The sequence below is a fragment of the Melitaea cinxia genome, chromosome 22 (genome assembly GCF_905220565.1).
Source record: "Melitaea cinxia chromosome 22, ilMelCinx1.1, whole genome shotgun sequence".
In the NCBI taxonomy this organism is placed as follows: domain Eukaryota; kingdom Metazoa; phylum Arthropoda; class Insecta; order Lepidoptera; family Nymphalidae; genus Melitaea; species Melitaea cinxia.
This window is the reverse complement of record NC_059415.1, coordinates 9,877,175-9,900,000: the sequence shown is the minus strand read 5'-3', so window position 1 is coordinate 9,900,000 and position 22,826 is coordinate 9,877,175.

Here is a 22,826-nt window from a genome sequence, read left to right as displayed (position 1 = left end):
TTTAAGTTGAAAGATATTTCATTGATTCAATTGTTACAAATGTGTTTTCTTATATACTATTATTAATAATATCTAAAATCAGCTCATAATATTCTTATTTGTTCTATTTTTCCTTTTCTTCTTTTCACGTTTGTTAATGTAATTTTAAACGGATGGATGATTGTAATTGGCCTTTATTATATTTCATTCTTGTTTTTATAATTTTTTCTGTGCTGTATACCATCCCTAATAAATAAATAAATAAATAAAATAATTATACATAATTACGCAAAAATTGTGACACTTTTGTATTGAAGGAGCGAAATTTTCAAGTTTTAGATCTCGTACAATAAAACAAATACAAAAATTCTTCTACATTATTATATTAATGGCGCTATGCATGTCATTCATTCATTAAAATATTTCCCTTGAGGAACGTTCCAGAATTTCCAAGCATTTAACCCCTCCGAGATAACGGCTAAAGTTTCGACAACTTGAATTGGCAAAGACACCTTAATTCGTTAAGATGTTTCAAATATAATTGACAGTGATCGGAAGATTCGAAATCAAGATCAATATTCAATGTTTATTTAAGATAAGATACGGAATGAAAACAAACACGCTATACTAAGATAATTGTGTTTGCAGGCAAACGAAAAAAAACCGACTTCAATTATATCGACAAGTAATACAACGTAGGTAGACGAAAAATTAATCAAGTAAATACACATTATCAAAGATTACTCAACAAAAGTTGTGACCACATGATAAACATCGGCTTTCGATTAAATTAAAATCATCAAAATCTTTGCGCTTTTCGTTATCCGGATTTTCGAGGGTTTCCCTCGATTTCTCTAGGATTCCAATATTCACTATATATACGGTCGAATTGAGTAGCCCCCTCCTTTTTTTGAATTCGGTTAAAAACAATTTATTGAGATAGGCAACGGCAGGAAATATATATCTTAAAATTTTTGGAATCCGACTAGTGAAGTACTTGTACTACAAAGAACAAAATCAAACAAGAAGTGTTTTATTCCTGTGATAAGTAAGTTACCCTCAGATTTTAAGGGTAGGTTAGTCAACATTGTTTGACGCTATGTTGACATCGGAGGTAGGTAACGCCCTTGCGATTTTCTTGGAATCTCATCCTCAAACAAACGATAACAATGTATGTATCTAATAGTTTATAATGAATTATATTTTTAGTGTACAGGGAAATAATCAATAGAAATGAATGTGCGTTTTGACGCTTGCTTATTTTTAACTACTTTGCACTAATTAGACGTGTGGGTCACGCAGTTGTTTCAAATAAGGTCACGCTTTAAAAAGTTAATAAAAGAATACTTTGAATAATAATTAAAGTGTATGTTTATGTTGAATCAAAATATTTATAAACTGAATAATTTTATTAATTATCAACTTCTAAACAAGACTAATAAATAACATAGTGAAATATAAACAAAAAAAAACTTTTATGCAACAAATAACAAAAACAAGTTTAACTCAGCCCAATTAACATTAATTGAAAGAGAATTATTGGTAAAATTTTCTTGTTTTCTAAAACCATTTTTCGCTAAAACAAATAATCAATACATATAATACAAATGTAATGGGTCGCTGTCTGTACATTTAAGATATATGAAAAAAATATTATTACGATCTTTATGAACGCCAATAAATAGCACACAAAACAATGATTATTAGAATTTTGTCTGTTTGTCTGTACGTTTCATCATTTCTAAGGATGAACGAAAGTAAAGAAATAAAAAAAAATTAAAGAAAGATAGATAGCACAAACAGTTTTCTCGTCTTGAAATTGCAGCATCCAAGCCGTCGGAGATAATATTAATCATGTCATGATGTCTGTTACAATTTCTTACGATAACGGCGGAATATTTTATTGTGATACTTTGAAATGTCATTTACAAATTGAGGAATATAACCATGAAGTATGACTTAGAGATTTGGCGAATACAAACTCGCTTTATTGAAATCTCTTATAAATGGGCTTTTTATCTTTCCCTCTTTTTCTTTCGTTATTTGTTTTTCCACCGAAACTGTAACATTTATTAATAAATGTATAACCTTTATAGCTATATTGATATTATATAATAAATTTATATTTTTTTAAATTAATATACCAAAACGCAGTTGGTGTTTTACATACAAATGTAAATATTTAGTAACTTATTACAATGAATTGTAATAAGTTCTATAATTTGTGCATTTTGATACTTAAACAGTAAATTTCAATTAATTTCTAGAGCGTGCTTTTTAACCGAGTTAATTTCATGGCATAAAGTAAATCCCGTTCAAATGGTTACTCATTTGTAAATTGTTAAATACATTCTTCATTTACAAATAAACAAACTTTAATTATAATGTTACAAGTGTTTCAATCGAGTGTAATCGGATTTAAAATTCATATTATAATGAAAATTCGTCCAGGCGAAAACGGTGTACATAAATATGAGAATTCATATCCGACCGCTGCCACTTTCATACCAAATGCGAATAGAATTGACTGTTTGTCGGAAATGGGATTAAGTTTCCTAATTGTGGAGATTATTGTTACGTTATTTGCATTGATTAATGGGAATTTGTGTGCTTTGTGCGTTCGGAATGTAATGTTTTCTCATTTTATGTTTGTGTTTTAAGTTAAGAATTGATCGTGTTGACAAGTGCGAAAAATCTGTCTTTAATAGAAAGACTATAGGCTACGAGTAATTTGTTCATATGATGATAAATGAATAACATCTATTCATTGAGGCACAGTAGAATATGTCCTACTCAAAGTTTGGAGCAGCCTGTATGCGAAGTAGCTGAACCTACAGAAGATCACAGCTAAATAACACTGCTCTTAAATAATATTAACCCTTCGCCGAAGGACTAAGTTCCATCCACACCATTTGGATGCATGGTTTGCGACCAATGTGCGAGCTTCACGCGCATTCTTTCCGCGTGCATGCAAGCTGTGGAATGACCTTCCTCCTGAGGTTTTCCCCGAGCGCTATAATTTGGGGGTTTTCGAGCGTCGAGTATATAGGCATCTTTTTCCCAAAGGCCGGCAACGCACCTGCAACTCCTCTTGTTTTGCAGATGTCCATGGGCGACGACAGCCGTTTAGCATCAGATGGCTTCGTCTGATCGTTTGCCCCCATTCTTATAAATAGATAAAAAATTATGTTCCTTTGATCAGTAAAGTGGCCAAAGCTCCAGCGGAGGCTTGGAGGTAAGATCGGCAACGCGCTTGCGATGCTTCTAGTATTACAGGTATGACCTAGTCGTATAATAAATAAAAGAAAAAAACTTGAAAAAAAAAACTTTTATTTTAAATGCGATAATGAGAATAAAATAAATTTTTCCTTTAAAACTTTTACTATCAACATATAACGTCATTACAGAATTTGTAATTATGATAAAAAGCTTGTCGCGAGATTCAAATACTTGTATTTACTTAATTTGAAAATTATAAATATTAAAATCAATTAGATTAAATTATTTATTTTACATGTTTTTTTTACAGAAGTAACTTTCAGTAATTAACGCAATCAACATTAATATACAAATAAACTATAACAGTATTGATATATAGGGTGTTCGACTCCTGCGTTTCTTCACATGGGGGTTTCCGAGAGTGTAAAAGATCTCGTTTCACGTGGAAAAAATATTCTAGCCCACTTTTAAGCTTTACTTTGTCCGAATATTCGAGCTACTCTGGTAACATACTTACTCATAACCGTCCAATACTGTTTTTCTCAGCTCTAAAAATCGTCGATAAAGTGTAATATTAATACTAACTGCCGCATATAACTAAAGAAATGCACATGGAAACGATTTTTTTTTTCTTGTGTAATGTTTTTCACTGTAAATTATTGCAGTGCTAACGCGCTCACGAAAGGTATCATGTGAAACGAGTCTATAGTAGCTAAAGTAGCTAATCTATTTAAATATAATACAATTTAAAGATGGTCTAGGATTTTTTTACACGGAACCCGATTTATTATACTTACAGAACCCCCCCATTTAAAGGAATGCAGTTAGGAGTCAAATACCTTATATAATAATTACATATAATTTTACGGAATTTATTAGTAGCTCATACCATATTAATAGCCACTGCAACCCACTCGTACACGATCCCGCATTGATTAACGACGGTTGGCCATGTATTAATTGATATATGGTAATATTATATACTTCATGAGCATACGTTAATGGATGTAATATTTATTGTATTCATAATTGAAATTCGTTGGTTATTAATATTACTTAAAAAGTAGCATAAAACAAGTTCTTGTCTACGATTTTGCTCAGTTTTATTCAAAATCGATCGAAATAAAAAAAATGTTTTATTTACATCGGTTTCACCTGATGATAAGTCAAAATGCGGTCTAAGAAAGAGTACGCTTCTATCATTCATCATCATCATTCCAGCCTATTGCAGTCCACTGCTGGACGTAGGCCTCCACAAGTTCGCGCCAAAAATGCGTGAACTCATGTGTGTGGGTTGGTGACCGCAGGGCTGGCTTTGTCGCACGAAGACGACCCCGTCTTCGGTCTGTGTGTTTCAAAGCCAGCGGTTAGATGGTTATCCCGCCATCGATAGTCTTCTTAAGTTCCAAGGTGGTACTGAAACCTTGTTATCCCTTAATCGCCTCTTACGACACCCACGGGAAGAGAGGGGGTGGCTATATTCTTTGGTGCTGTAGCCACACAGTAAGCTTATCTAGAAGTAATTTATTCACTCGCGACTTATAGATAACACTTAAAAATATTCAAATAGGCTTCAAAAGCGCTTTCGAATCGTCGTTTTACAAATGAAAATTTGAAAGTGATTATTATTTTTTTAAAGAAAAACTACCACAGATTCGGAATATAGATTTTATAATGAAGAATCAGGAAGAAACTTCGCAGTTACTCTTTTAAGAATCTAATATATAAAATTCTCGTGTCGCGGTGTTTGTAGTTAAACTCCTCCGAAATGGCTAGACCGATTATCATGAAATTTTGTGTGCATATTGGGTAGGTCTGAGAATCGAACAACATATATTTTGCATCCCCCTAAATGTTAAGGGTAGTCCAACCCATATTTTTTTTTAAATTTTTAGATAAATTATTTATATTTGCCGAGTCAGCTAGTAATATACTCATTAAGAGATACGATTATTAGCTCTATGATACGCGGAGGGTAAAAATAAAAACTACTTCAACGGCTCGACTGAACATATTACTCATTACTTTTTAATCAGCATAACTATCATTCAAATCAAATAAAATATGAATTATGAAGCTCTTAACTTTACTCAATGGTACCTCAGCGTAGGCTTCAGATAACTTTTGATAGCGGAAAGTTAAACGCGGGCTTATCGCATTCGTTGTATGAATGACAGCTCACAGTAATTCTAATTAGAATTATTAGCATATAATTTATAGAAATAAATAAAATTGGAGTGTCTGTTTGTAATATTAAAATAACCGCTTTTTACTAAATGCATATGGATGTATACACGGTACATATACCAAAATGATATTTTTTACAATTTTTCTGTCTGTTTGTCCCGGCTAATCTCTAAAATTTCTGGACTGATTTTGACGGAACTTTCACTGGCAGATAGCTAATGTACTAAGGAGTAACTGAGACTACTTTTATTTTAGAAATATTTTTATTTTGTAAATCTGCGAGCTGAACAATTTTTTTTTAAATTCCAAGCGGACGAAGCCGCACACGGGCACAGCTAGTTTATAATAATAATAACAATATTCTTTATTGCACGCCATTAAAATATATAAACAAAAGTATCAACAAGTACTAGATTTTACGACATTAGTTTTAGAATTATAAGTATAGTCCATAAAGTCAAAGTCAAAAATATAGTCCAGAAATATAAGTATATATCCACAACATGGAAAGACTACCGTAACCACACAGCACATATAATATTAATAATAGTAATATTAATAATAGTAATATTAATAATATAAGTAGCCACTGCTATTTTAGTATACATATTATTAATAATCATACTCAGGGCTCGTCGTATTTATCATCACACAATGATTTAAAAAAAAATGATGAAAATATATAGATCTTATATAAAATATTCAATAGCTATACTTATTTGTTTTATTTATTATTTGTTATCACGTCTTACAAAAATAAACGAAGTTAAATACAAGGTTTATAATCACCAAAGTACCGTCCAATTATAACAAATCCTATATAATTTTTTCTTCTAAAAATAAAATTACGTCCCTTTTCAACTCAATTTCCTCTTCCTTTGAGAATAGTAATCATTTTCTCAATCACACTCCAATTTGGCACTACCTTCACTCGAACGCGCTTCAAGATGTACGACTCATGATATATAATGAATATAAATCTGAAGATACTTTTTTACATAGCAATATAAAAAACTAATCATAACTAAAATCTGATAAGGGTATGATGGAGCTGACATATTCAAAAGGATAAAAGCCCCTAAGGAGAAAAAGAATTACAGCCAAAGATCAAATGCTAAAAAAGAAAATAAATCTATTAACGGTAACGTTGATTATGATAATTATATTCAAAATAGGTTTTGCGAATGTCGGATGTTCTAAATATAATATAAAAATCTTAACGTATAATATATATGTCTTGTACATAATAAACTACTGGCTTGGTGTGAGCGAAATTTTTCACAAATCAAAAAATTAGCTGATTACGTTATGTAAATATATATTTTTTTTACAAATAAACCATACAAAATGCGTGTTATATATAAAGGATTGCTTACTTACTTATGAAAGGAAAAAATTGAAATTAATAATAATCAATCATCATCAAAAATACTCAATTCATGTTTTTGTTGGCACTATTTCTGTGAAATTATTTTCATGATGGCGCTAAAAGAACACATCACGAGCAAGCCTCCATGTCTAATTGAAATTTTTAAGTATGAAAATACCTACTTAAAAAAATCCACAGCTGAACAGCATAGAAAATTTAATTCCTATCCTTTTCCTTAAGACCTTTTAAGATTGAAATCTTTTTATTTCTTTTATTTCATATATACTCTCTATCAACTTTTCCTAAGAAAGGCAACTATACAAATATATACATAATTATATATAAAGCATACTATTGACAATTGCGCCAACGAACCAAAAAAAAACAAGTATTTACAGGTGTTTTCAACGCAATAAAATCTCAGAAATAAACACCAAGAAAATCTCCAGTCACGACAACAAAAGATCTCACAAGTTATTTTATTAAATACACCTGACATTCTATTCCCCGTTATATAATACAATGCGGGCTGCCTTCATTCAACTCCATCGCTAGTCCCGGGAGATGTCAACGAACTTTTGACAGTTGAAAGTGAACCGATAAGCTGGAATGACAGCTCGCTTCGCTATTGCCTTGAGATTACCGTTTCGTGACGTCGATGAACAGATACTTTTTTAATATTATATAAATAACCGTTTTAATTTTCACCTGCTTGCTTATTTGTATTATAGCAACCGAACACATTAATCTGAATTTTCTTATTTATGAATATATTTGAAGAAGGCTAGATACAACAGAAAATATCTAACTCAAAATCTGAAGCAGCACAACTGGGAAAGTACCTTAACCTTACAAAATCATCATCAAATAATGCTGCTCTTAAGTAATATTGTATTCCTTTGATGAGAAAGGTAGCCGGAGTTCCTAGGGATGTATTGTATTGACAGTGGAGCGAGGGCGCTTCATACAATGCGCTCGTGATACTCCTCTCAGGTGATATCTGAAAAGATTGTTTGCATTTTAATCAATCTTTTACGTCTATCGAATTAAATATAATCCATTTACATAGTAGTATAGTTATCATTATTGAATTATAGAGTACCTATAAATGTATATGTAATTAATACAGCTACAAATAGGCCTTCAGTATATCAGTACCCAAATTAATATACCCTTAAAATTCCACTTTTCCGAGAACATTGCACAACTTTGCAATATATACATGTGTGAGTACTGAACGTACGTTTACAGTTAATTAATATTTCATTATCCAACACGTACAAGTTGCAACTCGTTCCCGCAGAGACATCGAGCGATCGATAGCAATTTCAAAATGGCGTAGTTTTAAAATGAATGATCCAATATAACTCTTAATCGTAATGCGACCAACAATACTCTATTGTCTCATCTCTTTTGATATACAGACGCGCCTTAAAACCCACGCACTAAAGATATGTGCAACATTTTTTGTTTTTATTATTTGTATGTTATTTAGTACCTACGTCGCAGTATATGGTATATTGTAAAATTGCCCACATCGTGAAATGCTCAAAAATTTCATAAAGCCTTCTTTGCCAGATCGTTTCGTTCTTAAACGAAATCGTATCTCTTGATATTAAGTAGTTACTGGTAGACATGTGGAACATTAAAAGAGTTGCAGATGCAAGCCTAACTTTAGGTAAAAATTTGTAATCGTAAGAAAATTTGGTGTTTTTTTTTTCATTCCATATATTTATCTCAACCAAATTTAAAGTATTTTTCAATAAAATATACTTTTAATGTATTTTTTTTTTATGAACGTCAATAATGATACGACATAACTATTTTAAATTTTAATTTCTGTGTCCATTCGTCAATTTTGTTTTCCTGATCGTTTCGGGATGTGATGAAAAATTAACAAAAATTAAATTAAAAGAAAATAAATAATAAATTTAATTTAATTATTTATTTAGATTTTAAAATTAACAAATTAGACCCTCATTTTATTATTATTTAATTTTTTTTTAACTTCATTATATTCGACTATTTTTATGGCACATGAATTTATTTAATAGACTGCAATTATATTCGCTAAGGGAGTTGAATGAATGACGTAGCAATCCACAGAACAATTAATACATAGAGAACCTCATTTTTTATTTAAAAAGTAATAATGGAATTAAGTTTTTTTCCTTTTTTTGTGTATTTAAGAATAATTAGATTAAAGTTTGTTTTTGTTAATTTAATAAAACCTGTGTTTTAAATATTTTTATTGTGACATTTTGTCACTAAAGTACAACAAAAGACTTAATAATTATAAAATATTATTAATATTAATAAATTCTACAATACCAGCATTCATTTGTATGACATTTGATTAAAAGACAATAACCATTTTCAATAACCAAAAACCAAAGAAAAATTTGTCCAATAATCGACAAATTGATATGCGTGGGAAAACCGTATATTTAACTAAAATAATATTAACAGTTGTGTATCTCTATTTATAAATTACCCTGTGAAAGAACGAACGAAGAGTCATGTTGTGGAGGGACAGACTTGGGCCAACAAATAACTATTGTTTGAAGCGCGGTTCCGTCGCTTTGCGTTAATGGTACGGTTATTCGTTTCAAGTGCTGCGGTGTGGTAGCAATCCTTTGATGGACTGACTTTTCTCTGGCTATTAATATCTGGCTATTAGTACCGGGCTATTCATAACTAGCTATTCATATCGCATCGTAAAATTGTTTAAATATTTTCAATGGCTTATTGTAATTTGAAAAGTTTTGTAGGGTAACAGTTGTGTAGTGATTTTTTTTTTATATTTATAATTAGCTGATGGCGGTGATTTTATTTGAACTGATTATTTTGTAACAATATATTTTATGTACAAAGGGAAAAATTCCTGAGTAGAATAGCTTTGTGGGTTATCTATAAATGATTTTTTATAGTTTTAAAAGCCAGTAAGTACCTACATTATTTAAGTGGTACATTTCAATAATAGATAGTAAAAAAAAACATTAGCTATATTAAGTTTGAATAGTAAACGTAATAAAAATGTCTTTATCAAAGCCCTTTCAGTATGGCTTCGAGAAAAGAAGGATTTAGAAAGGTCTGTAAAATCAGTAGGCAAAACTAGTCAAAAATGTGAGTAGAGTAAGCGTTGCTGAGTCAAGTGAATCTCTTTGGTGATTGCGTGTTGTCACTGATAGCGTTTAAATTGTAATTTTGATATATTTTTTTTTACTTTATCATCACTCATCATCACTTCAGCATATCTATCTGGACATAGGCCTCCATAAGTTCACAACAAAAAATGGCGTGAACTCATGTGTGTTGCCCATAGTCACCACGCTGGGTAGGCGGGTTGGTGACCGCAGGGCTGGCTTTGTCGCACCAACGACGCTGATGCCCGTCTTCAGCCTGCGTATTTCAAAGCCAGCAGTAGGATGGCTATCCCGCCATTGGTCGGCTTCATAAGTTCCAAGGTGGTAGTGGAACTATGTTATCCTTTAGTCGCCTCTTACGACACCCACGGGAAAAGAGGGGTGGCTGTATTCTTTACTGCTGTTACAGCTTACTTCAATTTATGTAAGCTAAAAACTATTTTCTACCTAGTTTTTGGGTTCGAATAATCCATTTTATTGTCTACTTTCTATTTTCTGACAGTATATTATAAATAATATATTAAAATTACTTTAGATAAGATAGTAATCTGTCAACTATCGGTGCATCGTGGGTGACTAAGCTCTGAACATGGGAAATACATAAAGAAGTGACTTCTGTTATTCGGTGGTGTGACATTTATATACTCTTTAATAGCATAGCGGACTAAGTTCCAATCCTTTTCCTATATAAGAGTACTACATGTGCCCCGCGCGTTCACCCAGGTTAATTTAACAAAAAGAGAAACTAACATATCATATAGCCTATATATAGCCTTTCGCGATAAATGGGCTATCTAACACTGCAAAAAATTTTCAAATCGGACAAGTGATTCTTGCGATTAGCGCGTTCAAGCAAACAAACAAACAAACTCTTCAGCTTTATAATATTAGTAAAGATAGGCCTTTTACCATATGAAATACTCATAAAATAAGACAAAATAATATAATATGTACATCTTCTTATAACATGTATATCTCGTGTTCGTAATAAATATAACACTGTTTGGCACTCAACATATTATTGCAATAAAAATAAAGAATTGATACGTATGTCTTACGATACGAATAAAGTTCTATAAAAGATATAATTTTTTGTTTAATATTATGTTTTGGTAAGAATTGTAAAAATTGGAAAAGGCATAAAATTCTTAATGTAAAATATAATTAAAAATATCACATTATAAAAAACTATATATATATAATACTAGCCCGTTGGCGCAGTTTCTAGTGCTGCTGCTTTTGTGCCGCGGGTTGCGGATTCGATTCCCGCCTGAGTCTGGGTGTATATTTGTATTTATATATTATTATATATGTATTATTATATATGTATTATTTCAATGTATATTTATAAAAAAAATATAGTTATAACAGTCGGCTGTTACCTATAACACAATCATTAACCATAACCATAAGAACAATAACAATATTTATATTTAAATCCAAAAATTTGTCATATTATCATATAGAATTAATACGCGGTACAATATAATCTTGGACTTAAACTTTTGTATTATTCCTCACGTCATTTCAATACATCATCATTCATCATTTCAGCCTATTGCAGTCCACTGCCGGACACAGGCCTCCATAAGTTCGCGCCAAAAATGGCGTGAACTCATGTGTGTTGCCATACATATTCATCATTTCAGTACATAATATATACTGATTCTAACATAAATGAATTCAATTAAAGAAACAAAATTATCTGATTTTCTTTATTTAGTAAAACTTTGTGTTCAACAAAAATAATTACTGTTTTATTCAATGCTTTCAATTAAAAACGCTATCAATGAGACCAACCAACTCTCACCTATTCACGCTTACACACGGGAACGCTTTATTAAGATTTCTACTTCGTTGTCTAAGTTTTGAATGTCCTGGAACTGCAGTTAGACAGCCGCAAGACTCTTAGTAAGCTTAGGAAGTAGTACTTTGTACTTTTTATATAATGAAAGTTTCTTACTGGTTCCTTTGTTCCTATAGTATACATTTTGTTCGATAACTTGTGCATTATTAAAAAAAATCTATAGATCGTGTATCGTTTCTTTGTTCTTTATTATATACCATTTAATCTGTTCTATATCTATACTAATAAATAAAATTGGAGTGTCTGTACTATTAAAAGAACCGCTTTTAACTAAATGCCTGTGGATGTATACACGGTACATATACCGAAATAATTTTTTTTACCATTTCTGTCTGTCTGTTTGTTACGGCTAGTATGTAAAACGGCTGAAACGATTTTAACGGAACTTTCACTGATGCAGATAGCTGATGTGGTAAGGAGTAACATAAAGTTTTATTTTAGAAATTTATTTATTTTGTAACTCTGCGAACTCATCAAAAACTTTTTTGTTAAATTTCACGCGGACGAAGTCGCGGGCATAGCTAGTCTATATTAATATTATAAAGAGGAATGATTTTATTGTTTGTTTGCATTGAATAGGCTCTGTAACTACTGAACCGATTTGAAAAATCCTTTCACTGTTCGGAAGCTTCTCTATCCGCGGGTAAGATAGGCTAGACGAAATTAAAAAAATGTTTTTTTTTTCAATTTTGTTAAATACCCGAGCAAAACCGGGACGGGATGCTAGTATACTTATATAGCTAAGTCCCGAGGTTACACTCACGTTAATTAGAGGAAATAATGTACTAAAATGTTATCTAGCTTTCCTCTGTAAATGAACTATCCAACACAAAAAGTAATTTTCCAATTCGGACAAACAAACATACAAACTTTTCAGATTTATAATATTAGTATAGATGGGCTATGCTTGGGGTTTCTCTTAAAGATAGGATTAGAAATGAGACTATCCGCGAGAGAACGAAAGTAACCGACGTAGCCTACAGAATTAGCAAGTTGAAGTGGCAGTGGGCTGGTCATTTGTGTCGCAGGACCGATGGCCGTTGGAGTAGACGGGTCCTAGAGTGGAGACCGCGTCTTGGCAAACGCAGTGTGGGACGTCCTCCGGCCCGTTGGACCGACGATATATGTAAGATTGCCGGTGTCGGCTGGATGAGGATTGCGGAAGACCGGGATGTCTGGCGCGAACTTGGGGAGGCCTATGTCCAGCAGTGGACTGCGATAGGCTGAAGTGATGATGATGATGATGATGATAGATTGTGTTTGAAAAATATTCTTATTGGTCATACTAAATGCGTACTGTAGTGTAATCTTTTTTTTCATCTTTGTCAATGTGTATCTTATTTCTACATCTTGATTACATGTAGGTATATGAAAATGACAATTAACTACCACTAATTAAATTCGTATGAAACTTGGCATCGTGTGCGTCTATACTAGGAGCAAATTTTGCTATCGTGTACGAAATCTCAGGAACGGCTTGTAATGTGTTACAACAAATTGTAAGTCATTACATCTCCTATGCCTGAAATAAAGAAAGGAATTAGTCTTACATATATATACACTTTTTTTACATACACACTAAAAAACCGATTGTGCTTTAGACCCCACGACTGAAGTAAAACTTACGAAACGTAACTCTCTTTCTATCGTCACTAACCAATGTCTCCATCTCAACTTTCGTTCGCCTCTCCCGATCACACTTTCCGTAACGCTCGCGGCGTCCAATTCACCAGGTTACTACCCAATTCAAGCGCGCGTAAAGAAGTTTTACTTCGAAAGCTAATGTCTTTAACATAAAAAAATTAAATTAGTTTCCGATTTTCAAAAATTAATTAAAAATCTCTTTCAATGCTACAAACCATCACAATCACATTATTTTCATTTTATCATGTAACTATATAAATATTCCTATTTAATCTTTTTGATATAAGTGTTCTTCACCAAGTTCAATATTACATATAATACAGCTGTCTAACCGATAAATATATCCGCGCGTCAATTTACTTCGACTTATCAAGCCTAATTTAATATCGCTGAAGCTCTGCCGTGGATAGTCTCAACGGAGTTACTGAAATTCGGTGTTAATAATATGACGCTGGTATCAATCTGTAAACAATTTTCGGGTTTTAATGTCAAACAGATTTTTATTTATTAAAATTTTTTTTTCTTCAGTTTACTCCATGATCCACTTCTAGAGTTTACCTGTAACAAAAATGCTATATGGCCATTAATATGAAAAAAAGAATATAGCCACCCCCTCTCTTCCCGTGGGTGTCGTAAGAGGCGACTAAGAGATAACACAGTTCCGCTACCACCTTGGAACTTAAAAAGCCAAGCAGTGGCGGGATAACCATCCAACTGCTGGCTTTGAAATAGACAGGCCGAAGACGGGCAGGAGCGTCTTCAGTGCGACAAAGCCAGCTCTGCGGTCACCAACCCGCCTGCCCGGCGTGGTGACTATGGGCAAAGCACATGAGTTCACGCTATTTTTGGCGTAAACTTATGGAGACCCATGTCCAGCAGTGGACTGTGTGACTATGAGTAACGCTGACCCAATTTGAGAGTGACTGTGCAACGTTTCTTGCGAGAAAAAGATAGATATATTATTTTAAATATTACGGTAATCTTTCTTAAAAAATAAGCCCCGGTCACGTGTCGAGCCTGACACGCATACACTTTTTTTTTTATTGAAGTGAAACTTCTTCAGGCGCATGAGGGTAATTTTTTTACGGATGAAACGGCAACGTTTTGATGAAACGTTAACGTTTTGTTGGTGGCGCTGGAAGGAAATGATGAAACGTTAACGTTTTGACGATGGCGCTTGAACAAACTGGCTGAAAATCTATAGCTTTAGCTTTGTATACAATAAACGATACTCAAAACTTAGTTCGCCAGAGAAGTTTCACTTCTGACATGTGTACTTTGCACGCACCTACTTTTTTAGCTCTATGCAGGTCGTTTGTTTTAACTCTTTGAGTCAAAGTCCTTACTTTGAATATTTAAAATGCTAAATCGGATGTCAGTAATTAATAAAAAAAAAACATAATTTTTATTCTTATATATATATATATATATATTGAAGTGCTTTGTCAGGTTTTTATTTTGATATTACAAACGCTAACATAAAAAAAGAAGGAAAAGAAAAAAATGATATTCTGCTAAAAATACATTTTCGTTTACTTTATTATTTTAGTAAAAAGTTGTAATTTATTCAAATTATATAACAATATTTCTACGAATCAGATCTTCGAGAAATTGTATAAACAGTAACTTCAACATAGAATAATAATTACTACAATTTATTTTAACTTTAGTTATCTTTTCCACACTAAAGAAAGAAACGCAAAAAAAGACTGACTGAAGGATTAAAAATATAGACTGAAATGGATTTCCTTTTAAAATCACTATATAGTTTAAAACAAAGTCACTTTCCGCTGTCTGTATATTTAGATCTTTAAAGCTACGTAACGGATTTTGATACGGGTTTTTAACAGATAGAATGATTCAAGAGGAAGGTTTATATGTATAATTACATGCATAATGTTGTAGGGAAACACTGATAATTTTAGAGGTTTCTAACGTATCTTTTGTTGTTGGTAGTATCAGCATTGCAACCGTGCGAAGCCGGGGCGGGTCGCTAGTTTACTTATACAGGACTTACCGCGACTGTCATTTTGAAATTTGACTGCATTGTCGCCGTAAAGTTGGTGACGTAAAATGAAAATTGCGATAAATTACATTTAGTCACGTTTATTTTGGTCACGTCTTAAAATAAAAGGCTGCAATTTTGTTCATCTCATTACTTTTTAACTTATTATTTTTAATGCTTCATTTATCTTCATCTTAGGTTATTAATGAAAAAGTAATTTATCATTCTGTCCGAGCCGTTCACGGCTTTGGGGCTTGTCCGTTATTATTACCTTACAAAAGTTAATCATTTATCGTAGCAGATAAACGACGCGCGGTTTCACCTGTAAGTTTTTTTAACCGACTAGAATAATTGTATTTGCTCGCAAACAAAAAAACCGACTTCAATTACATCGACAAGTAATACAACGTAAGTAGACAAAAATATAGTCAAGTAAAGACACGCTATAAAAGATTTGTCAAAATGGAAGATGCTCATAAGATCTCCATCAAATTTACATGGAGCTACAAGACAAATACCAACTTTCGATTATATACAGAATAATCAAAATCAGTATATCAAGTGAAAAGTTATGCGGTATAATACAACGTAGGTCGACGAAAAATTAGTCAAGTAAATACGCAATATTAGATATACATAGCTCGAGAAGTACTTATTAAATCTCAATTGAATTCGGATGGGAGCAAACGACACGCAACATATTTCGACTAAAAAAAATATTCGAAATCGGTCCACCCAATCAAAAGTTCTGAAGTAGAATACATAAAGTTTTTACACGTGAGGTTTAATAAAAAAAATAATAATCACAGACTACACACTATAATTTACATTATAATTTTAAGTTAACTACAATATGACATTTTATTGTAAATGATACGTTTCAGCCTGTTACATCCTACTGTTGGGTATAAGCCTCTTTCTCTATGTAGGAGAAGGATCGAAGCTTAATCCACTACGCTGCTCCACTGCGGATTGGCGGAAACATAATATGCATAAAGCTACATGTCACAGATCCGGTGGGTGTATGTACGTGTGTCCTAGTAATGTTGAAAGTTTGTTGTTAGAAAGTTTTATCCCTACACGGCTAAATAATTCAATCATATTTTTTCGACACTTAATTAAATATAGTAAATAACTCGCAGGAAATGAGCGAAGAAAATGTTTCGTAAGAGAAAATTTAATTAACTTAAGACGCTAGAGAACATTTTGAAATGTGAAATTTGTAATATTTTCTTTATTAAAAAGATTTCCTTATCTAGTGGTATTTTGAAATGTTAATCATGTAATGCTTTCATTTATGAAAATTTATTAGCATTAAAAATTTAATCAAAAAAAAAAAAAACAAGCTAAAGATATTCGTTTAAAAATTGGCTGCGTTTCAGGTGGTAATATTTATGTAGGGATTACAAGAAACAAAAGTGAGGCGTCCAGACCACGCTAAACATCGTATGACCCGACAATTAGCCAGTCGCTTAGACTACTGACTATCAAATCGTCATCAAAATAATAAAATGTATTTGATACGTACAAATATTTGATGATTCAATTAACGAATATACTTACTTTTACGGTTATAACTTTAACGCTCACTATGAAGACTGGATTATACGGGACTTATGGGGATTAATATCTAGAAACACCTATATTTCGGTCTTGTTGCAGGCGCCATATTTGCCGATGAATGTTCTTACCTGTTTAATGTTAAAAACTAGTAATATAAAAAAAAACAAGTTTTAGTCAGTTTCTCCCATATAAAACAAACATAACTTTAAAAATTGTATTAATGTCATATGAAACCACGACAAGTCTAAAAAAAGAAAAAGTATTTTAACTTGACTTGATAAAAAAAAATGGTTCTATTAATGGTTGAATATTTGAATATTGACGAACTAATAAGAGGTAATAATAAGGTTAGAAGGAATTTTAAAAATCGATTGATGAAAATCTGGCCTAATTAAGGCTAATTTAAGTCAAAGTGGAGCATAGATTGAATTAGGTTTCCTTAAAAATACGTCGTAAATAGAAATAATATAGAATATAGTAGTTAACCCTGCAAACGTTGTTTTACCATCTATGTTATAAGCCCCCTTAATTCCTCCCCCCTTATAAATTGGGGGTATGAAAAATAGATGTTGGCCGATCTTCAGACCTACCCGATATTCGGCCAAATTTCATAAAAATCGGTCCAGCCATTTCGGAGGAGTATTTTAACTAACATTGTGACACGAGAATTTTATATGTAAGAAGATTAAACCCGAAATATGACAGGAAATAATATGAAATCTGTTTTGTGGTATAACAAAACAGTAAATTCGATTTTGATTGCAGGAATTCAATGTAACGAAAGGAGTTTTAAATGTTATTTTAAAGAAACATAAACCGAGATTCGTTTCTATTTGAAATCTTCCCGAACCAATTCAAGAACTTCTAGACGATTCTAAAATCCTCCTCCTATCTTTTAGGTGTTCACTTAAACGATTGAGTTCCACTAAAACTGTATTTCTCTAGTTTCGCGCTGAACTTAATAGATTTTTATATAAGATTTATTTGGTGAATTAATTAAATTCAGCTGTAAAAACGTCACAAGGATTTACTGGTACATTTTACGTTCAATTGCTCAGATTTAAGGTATTTCGCATTGTACATAAATCCCTGTCGTTGTATGTTCTCCTGTTTAGCAGTGGATACAAAAACGTTTATTTATTTTGGGTGTGAAATATACTAATAGTTGGATTATAAAATGTGAGTGCTATCTAAACACTTAGTTTTTTTTTTTTTTTAAGTGAAACTTGAGGATAAAATTTTTACGGATGAAACGTGCATGATGAACGTTTTTGTCGAGCAACAGTTAATGTTGTTTTTGTTAGGTAGAGCCACCTAGCGTGTACTATAGAAACTACAAAGGTTACTACAACATTAATATCGATAGTATTACATTGCAAGATATATTTTTTAAATATTACGGTAATCTTTTTCTTTTTCGTTTTCTTAAAATGGCTTTCAATAGTGCCAAATGAGCACAGATGATTTCGCCAATGTCACGTATAATACGGTAATCTTTCTTAAAAAATAAACCCCGGTCACGTGTCGAGGCTGACACGCACACACTTTTTTTTTCTTATCGAAGTGAAACAGCAATGTTTTGGTGAAACGGCAACGTTTTGGTGAAACGGAAACGTTTTGTCGATGGCGCTGGAACGGAAATCTAAAGCTTTAGATTTGTATAAATATAAACGAGACTTAAAACTTAGTTTGCCAAAGAAGTTTCACTTCTGACATGTGTACTTTCTATGCGCGCACTTTTTTATTGCTATTTTTTCTTTGTGTGTAAAAACATACGATGTTTTACATCTCTTTTATTTTTCCTTATTGAACAGTTCATCTTTAAGCGGTGTATACTTTAAATAAAGATTCTTAAATTAAATTTATTCGTCACGTTATATTTGTACCGTATAATAGGTATGTTAAGCATTATTGATATCTTTGCTTTGAACTCCGAAACACTCCTGAATTCGTTGAATGGAATGTGTTTCAATTGTGAAATGTGTTTCAAATTACATATTTTTTCTTTTTATATTTTCCCTGTGATTTATGATGAATATGTTATTACGACGTATGTGCACAGAAATACCAATTTTTCTTATATAATATTAGTCACTTCATCATTTATTGAGGTGGAGCATAGCCATGTCACATTCAAACTGTAAAGCAGACAGACTGAGAAAGTACTTCAAGTATAATAATAATAATAATACTCGTTATTGTTGACCAAAACCATAAATAAGCAAAGAAAGAAAGATTTTAACAATATATTCGTTAAATACAAAGGGTGCACTTATCGCTAAAAACAATCTCTTTCAGGCAACCTTAGGCCAAAGAAAATGGTCTCGCGTTAGCATAGGGGTACAAGTTACAATAAATTTATAATAAATACTCAAATAATTAAACATAAAAAATCGTAGTTATAATAAGATAAATTACATTAAACTAAGAAACCTTAAGTGTATATATATAATAACTATATTATTAAAAGGAGTCCCTTTAGGCAAGGTTCCGAAGACACTGGCAGCGTTCCCCCTTTGAATAACTAGACTAATTATTTGTCCGAAGTAGCTGCCAGCTATTCGGTCTCCTGTGATTTCGAATAATCTTTTTACTATTTTCTTATAAAGTCTTATAACGCTAGGACACACGGACCAAGGGTCTCGACACCGAATGATACAAAATCATATTCGGAGCCTAGACCCCTGTATTTGTATGCTTTAGTTTTTTCAGCCTCTTCACAAGCCGCACCAGCTCTGTTGTTGGTTCCATGTAGATGGAGGGGCCAGAGTGTCTGAACAGGTTGCATCCAGCACCCGGCCCATCTTCCATAGAATCAAACTCATACCCTCTGGTCTCTTGCAATACCAGTCGGCTCAAGTAGACCTGGCACATTGATGGTGTCAAGGAACCGGCGTATGATGTCGTTAGGTGCGGCATATTTTAAGAAGCTGCCTGCACTTTTTTGGCATGACAGGCCGTGATGTCCTAGCTTGTCGACATCACTGCCACAGTGACATTTATGAGGTGCGCAGACTGGAACCCCAAGCCATAGACAAGTTGCGATTCGGAGCGTATCAGGCTCAAGAAATGTTCCTGTATTTGACGAAGGGTACGCGTGAAGCCAGTAGCCGGCCTCATACGTACCCACGACCAAAAGCATAGCACGCGCTGAACCTGTACTAGAGCTTAAAAGATTGTTATAAGTCATATACATATATACATACATACATACATACATATACTCATATAGACATATAAACACACACACACACACACACATATATATACACAATTTGAAAATTTGTATACCTTTATTTAATTACTTGTATCTATTTCAAGCAATGTAACATATGTCCGGTAACTGGTAGTTAGTTTCTGTTCATTTGTATTAAAACACACCTGTTACACACATAAAACGAAATATCACTACGTTACCTACAGTCTTCCGCGGATTATAAAAGTACTTATTTTCTTCAACTATCTTTTTAACCGACTCCATAAAGGGAGGAGGTTACTCAATTCGACCGTATATATATATACGCTTCAGCCTGTAATATCCCACTGCTAGGCATAGGCCTCTTTCCCCATGTATGAGAAGGATCAGAGCTTAATCCACCACGCTGCTCCAGTGCAGGTGGGCGGATATATTATCTACTATGAGTAACGATCGCTATCAGGTGTACCTGATAACAACCGGGATCGACGGCTTAACATGCTCTCCGAGGCACGGTGGGGAGACCCACGAGAACTACACAAACAGCCAGACCATGGCAAACATCTGTATGGCCAATACAAATAATTGTCATGTGCGGGGATCGAACCCTCAACCACCAGCGCAACAGCCACAAACCACTGCTTTGACCGTTGCGCCAACGCGGCGTCAAATATCATGCATTTTGTGAATTGAATGCAAAAAATAAATTCTTCCATTTTATTAAATCTTACCAATTACTTCCCTGAAACAGCCGCTTTCAAATAAATAAGTCCCTTACTAGATTATATTTATAACGTACCAATAATGTTGATATGAAAGAAAATAAAACGTTATTCATCTAAATTTGTTTATTTCTCGTTTTGTAAGCAAACGAAAATATTAAATAAAAATATCACCACATTCTTTAGATATTCATGTAAAAAAATAATGATATGTGGGCAGATGTTTATACAAGAAAATAAAACACTACCATCATCTTATTTATCTATAATAAACCACGAATAAAAAACAGGTTCTGAAATAATAACAACATGTTATTAAGACAGTCGGCACAGTAATAAAATTTAATATGATTTATATTATACAAGCAGCCGTTGATTTCTTCAAACAAAAATTAAACAGGGTACAGAATGTTGTTCTAATGTTAGCGCGAATTTCACTCATTACAAAGAAACAACTTTTTCGGGTTTTAACGCGTTGTATTAAGCTGTTTACATACCCGAAGTTTCGGATACTTTACAGCAACCATGTTCACGGGAGGACTGAGGTATCAGACGTTACAAAGTCATTCGAAACTACTCATGTTACATCAATATTTTAATTAGTCCTCTCTACGTAGAAAGTGCTAACTAACTTTTTAATCTGTGACATATTATGCTTGGTTTTTTACTTAATTATTTAATAATAGGATCTGAAGTAGGTGGTAATGGCCAGCTATGGTCTCTATTGAACTTTGGATGTTTTTTATTTTATTTAAATAGCCTTACGGATTATTCTTGATTGGAATCGGTATTCTTTTGCGAGAACCTGTGGTTTATCAAATCTCATATAATGGCGAGCTTTAATAAATAATTTTATTTAATAATTAAAACAAACCCGCGTCAGCCCTAAAAACCGTGTCCCAGAGCTATTAAGCAATTCGGGTGACAGCAGCGTGCAGCAGCAGTGACGCAGCTCGGACTCGCGTACCTGCGTTTCACCCCTCTACACCCAGCACGATAGTACTGTCTAAACGGCTTCGTTGGACGAGTTTGTGGACTATTGTATTACTATGATAAACATCTTTGCTCAGATAACATTCATTTATAATAAATAAAACAAAATACCCAGTAATATAGAAAAAATCAAGCAATTTATAAAGGACTAGCTGTGCCCGCGATTTTATGCGCGTGGAATTTAACAAAAAAGTTACTGTTCAGTTCGCAGAGTTGTAAAATAAATAAATTTCTTAAATAAAAGTAGCTTAAGTTACCCTTTACTACATCAGCTATCGGCCAGTGAAATTCGTGTCAAAATCGGTCAAGTCATTTCAGACATTAGCTGGAACAAACAGACAGACGGACAAACAGAGAGACAGACAAAAATCGTAAAAAAAAAAATATTTCGGTATATGTACCGTGTATACAAACTGAGATTCCAATTTAATTTATTTGTGATCGATAAAAATACCCCTGTATTTTTAAACGGAAGACTACCCGGGGTGAGTTTTTCTTTCAATTTTTTATATTAATATTTCCGCGTCACGTATTATATTATCATATTTTCCTGTAATAAAGCCACTGGCTTCCGACATAGGAAAATATATTAGATGGGGCACGTTTACCTTGGAATTAACGTGGCTATATTCGAACATAATAAACTGCCACCCAGCCAGCCAACAAATTCATATGTATTAATATTATAAAAGGTAAGATTTGATTACGTTTTTGTTTTTTTTGTAGTGAATAAACTCGAAAATTTCTAAACTGATTTATTTTCACAAATACAACAGTACGACTGAGTGTTAGGTTATATTTTAACTAGAAAAAAAAAAACAGCTTATATTATGTAAAATCCGCAGACGTAGCTGCGAGTAGAAAGCTAGTATTTAAATAAATATCGTTCCTTTCTAAGGTAGGTAACCCTAGGGCCCCCATCTCACCCCACCCAGG